This window comes from Nannobrachium achirus, assembly GCF_963921795.1.
Source record: "Nannobrachium achirus genome assembly, chromosome: 14".
Classification (NCBI taxonomy): domain Eukaryota; kingdom Metazoa; phylum Chordata; class Actinopteri; order Myctophiformes; family Myctophidae; genus Nannobrachium; species Nannobrachium achirus.
This window is the reverse complement of record NC_137821.1, coordinates 23,895,681-23,900,768: the sequence shown is the minus strand read 5'-3', so window position 1 is coordinate 23,900,768 and position 5,088 is coordinate 23,895,681.

The following is a 5,088-nucleotide window of genomic DNA, read 5'->3' as shown; positions in this document are numbered from 1 at the left end:
CCACAATAATACATGTTTCCCTTAAAAACCTGCACTATCCACACCTTTCACACAGATTTAATTTCTTTGCTAAATAGTTACTATATCGATTTTAAATCATTGAATCGAATCGTATCGTATCGCCATGAATGAACCAATATCGTCCATGTATCGTATCGTCAACCATGTATCGTGATATGTATCGAATCGCTATTAAAATGTATCGTTACACCCCTAATTATGACGATTATGCAACATAATTGCGATTACCTCAAATAATTACGATTAGACGATTATGTAATAATTGTGACAGCCCTAACACAGTGATCATTATTTAGGAGGAAATAACGTGTGTGTGTGTGTGTGTGTGTGTGTGTGTGTGTGTGTGTGTGTGTGTGTGTGTGTGTGTGTGTGTGTGTGTGCGCGCGCGCGAGCGCGTGTGTGTCTTACAATCAGAAGATGTGAAATGGCCCAAGGCAGCCCAAGGAGACATCAACAACAACAACAACAACATAGTACAACAACAAAAGAAAAAATACCATCATCCTTGGACAGGAGGACACAGCTTGAAATGTCCGCCCAGAGGTTCACGGCCAGACAAGGGTGGGTGACACGTGTGTGTGTGTGTGTGTGTGTGTGTGTGTGTGTGTGTGTGTGTGTGTGTGTGTGTGTGTGTGTGTGTGTGTGTGTGTGTGTGTGTGTGTGTGTGTGTGTGTGTGTGTGTGTGTGGTGCGTCAATGCAGACAGAGAAAAGGGGAGGCTGAAAGGGGACTGAGCAGCATGTGGCAGAAGAAAAATACAACCTGACAGCACGCACTATTATTGATCTATCTATCTATCGTGTCTTACACATGTACTCCAATATATAGCTGTAAATATGGGTCTATATACTGTATATTAACAATGTGGAAAATGAGACAGATGAAGAGAACTGAAATGGAGTCAGAGAGAGAGAGAGAGATGAGAGAGAGAGAGAGAGAGACAGAGAGAGAGAGAGAGAGAGAGAGTAGAGGAAAGAGGTGAAGGTGGCGGAGAGGGGGTTCAGGTGGGGGGTGAAGTGGGGGTGAAGTTGAAGTGGCAAATGGGGGTCTTCCCCCTCTTCCTCCCCCTCCCCTCGTTATCTGTATTAGCACCTGCTGGGCTAACGAGGACCCGCTCTCTCGGTTGCCCGGGGCAACATCTCGTCAACCGCGTTCTACCCCCCCCCCCCCCCCCCCCCCCCCCCCCCCCCCCCCCACCCACCACCACACACACACACACCACCACCACCACCCCCCCCCCCCCCCCCCCCCATCTACCTCCAATCTTCACCATCCCTCCTCGCCCATGTCTCTCTCTCCCTCTCACCAGGTAATGAAACGGAGGTATAGAAACCTGCTATCTATCTCTCTCCATATTTCAACTTTTCAACATTTTTATTTGATTTAGATTTTTGTAAATGAATGTCCTATACGAGAATGTTACGCGAAAGCAGCGAATACAGCCGAGCTACAAGCTTGCAGACAGATTAGATTAAAACGTATAATTTGTTGTGTTGCTTAGAAACATGTGAAGTCTAAGGGATGTTTGAGACACTAATATGTTGATACAGGTTGATACAAGTTGCAGATTTATGTTTGTGCGAGTGCGAGGTGTGTGTGTGTGTGTGTGTGTGTGTGTGTGTGTGTGTGTGTGTGTGTGCGTGCTGAGTGTGTCAGTGGTGGAAAGTAACAACGGCATTTGAAATAATAATTAATTCAAAACAAAAAGCAGGAAAGGAAAAGATCAGATAAGACGTTTATTGGTCCCGCAGGGGAAACGCAGGCGCCAAACAGTAGAGCAGTTAAAAACAGGTAGGTAAAAAAGTGCAGCAGATACAGCACGAGAGAAGGCAACAAGAAATGATTGCAGCATACAATACGCAACACTATAAACAATCGCCAGTGCTAGCATACGGAGAGACAGGTAACAGTACAGAGAACACACCGTAATGGACTGCTTGTTACTAACCTCGCCCACCAGGCTTTCTCACAACAGGCCGTTTGGTTTCCGCCAGCGCGGAAACCACTAGAAGAAGCGGCGTCGCTCTGATTTGGTTCCCTCCGTCTGTTTCCCCAATCCCTTTTAAAATGCTCGAGTAGCCTAGTGTAGTCTTTCCAGTCACTACGAGTTGGACTAAAAAAAGATGCATATACCAAACACATTTTTCAAAAGCAAAACTACTCCGCATCAAGGAGTTTATTAGGTAGGCCCTAAAAGTATGTCCTTGAGTGCAGGGAATTATTTTGGGTTTAAAACTGTTTCCGGTGGATAGTTCTGGCCAAATTGTAGTCCTTTGAGTACTAGTACAACATGACGTTTTGTGGTTTCCGCTCCAGACCGGTTACAAGCCCAAAAAGTGAAGTGATCCCAGACTAGCTTGTTACGAAGCAATTAGTCCCGAGAGGGATGAGCGACCAACACGCTCCTCGTTATGCATAGCTTCATGGCTACCTGCACAAAGGACAGTCTCAGTCTACTGGTTGTCCCCCGGGAGGGACAGTGAATCTCTCATTCCCCTAGCTGTCACGATTATGACACTTTACATGACGATTGTCACTCAAATAATTGCGATTAACGATTTCATTAAATTTTTGTCGTTGACAATTACATTTCTGTTTGGCTTTTAGGCATTGAAGTTGCATAAGGTTGATATGACACATAACCTAAATATACAAAGAAACTACTGAAATTTTTGACAACTTTATACTTAAAAAAAGAACATTGAGAGTGAAAATAGCCGATCTACAAGCTCACAACGCGTCGCGATACGACGCGTTTTGAGCTTGTAGATCTGCTATTTCCACTATATTTTACTTAAAAAAAAATATGTGAACATGTTTCAACATGGAAACGATTATGGCGATTATGTCAAATAATTGCGATTAGACAATTATGTAATAATTGTGACAGCCCTATAGTGCTGAGCCTTCCTAGCCTGGCAAGCCAGCCTCATCCTGTGCATTCACTCACTCGTTCCTATACTGGGGAAGGAATGAGTTCTACTATCTCCAAGTGAAGGGGATTAGAGTGATTTGTCCGTAATATTTACTCGCGCCCCATATAGATGTGTGTCCGCGTCCTTAGACCTGACCCAGTCTTTGGGAACCCTTCTCTATTGGGTGCAGACACCGCTAACTCACATGTCCCACTCGCTTTAGGCAGTGGTGGAAAATGTACTTAGTACATTCACTGTACTTAAAGTAGTAGAGTAGTTCACCCCAAAATGACTTTTTTCTATGGGGCTGTTAAGTCTGACATCATTTTGTGAGGAGAACTTTTGGGGCCAAAAGGCCCCAGCGCCTGTGAATCTTTTTACTATTTTTACTATTTACAAATTTTTCTTCTCTTTGTTGTTGAAAGGAAAGTGGTAGAATTATACTTTAGTCGTTATTTTTGTCTCGGATCTGTTGAAATAGCGAGGGACAGATATTGACAATAAATCTGCTTAGAGGTCTGACTACAAAATGATGTCACGGCTTAAAAGCCCCATTGATTACTCACACAATGGAGACTTGAGTTCAATAATATAATATAATTTATATTTTAAAATATTATTGTCATCAAATGTTTGTCTTAGGAATGCGACAAAAAACTAAAAATGTCATTGAACTCAAGTCTCTATGGGCCATGGCGTGAGTATTCAATAGAAAAAAAAGCCATTTTGGGTGAACTTCTCCTTTAAGTATGTAATTTATTTTAAGCTTTAGTTACTTACTTTGTAGATTTAAAAACATAGGCTACAACCAATTAAGTCCTATCATGATTGGATTCTTTTTTTGTAGGAATTTTGTAGGCCTAGTTGTACTTTGGTGCTGTAAGTGCAGGGCTTTTTACTTGTACCAGAGTATTTATATATTGTGGTATTGCTACTTTTCCTTATATAAAAAAATGGCTTCCAGAATAAAATGTCAAGCTCCACACAAGCGCCCCCCCCCCCTCCCTCTTTCTTTCTTTATCTGCCTCCCTCCACGAGTCCACACCCCTCCGAGCGACCCCCCCCCCCGCCTCCCCCCCCCCCCTCCCCATGCACACCCCTCCAACCACCGCAACACACAACACACTCGTGTCTCGGTGAGGATCTGGGCTGATTGTGGAGGTCGATGATTCATGGTGGAGGGAGGCAAGATGGAGAGGGGAGGGGCGGGCGGGCGGGGGGCTGAGAGATGAGGGGGTGCCGTGGCGCGCTGTTCCCCAGGCGCTTGGGATTGGGAGGATTTTTTATATTTATTTTATTTTTCCTCCGATTCTCCGATTTCTCTTGTCACCACGAGAGAGAGAGAGAGAGAGAGAAAGAGAGAGAGAGGGGTGGGGATAATAGATGATTCAGACCAGGGGCGTCAATTGGGTATGGCAGGGGTGTGCAGCTGCCATACCCTGGGTCCAGGGTGGAAAATAAAAGTTACTTTTAAATATAAATCCATGAATGTCTGTTTGTCTTTCTGTGCTGGTTATTATGTTGTTAAATTACAGTAAAATAACTACAAATGCAAAATTTTACAAAATGGTCATTTTAACAAGGTATTATAATTATATTCTCCCATCTTGACAGAATGGTATATTCCCAGGTTCCGCAGGTCAGCTGCACAGGTGCAATGCATTATTGTTAATTGTGGCACGTTTACTAACATGCCAAGTTTAGCTGCGGGGGGGGGGGGGGGGGGGGGGGGGGGGGAGAAGTAAAATGTAGTTCTTAATTAAAATAAATATATTATGCCTGTTGCTAAGGTATGGCAACATGACTGGTGTCTTGCGCGTGTGCAAGACACCAGTCATGTTGCCATACCTTAGCTTTTTCTGAACTGACGCCACTGATTCAGACAGAGAGAGACAGAGACAGACTGTGAGACAGACAGAGGGGAATAAGGATTTCCATGCATGCCGGTGTCACTCAACGGAAAATAGCCAGGAGGTGACATGGACACTGCATTGACCACAGTGTCACCCTGTTCCATCCTGGCTGCAGACCTGCTTTCCTCCCTCTGTTCCCTGTATGAGCGCTTCAGCTCCAGTCCCAAAACATACTGTAGGTCTATTTGTTTGTCTCCCAGGGACCCAAACTTACAGAAATACACAACAAATTTAAGGGGA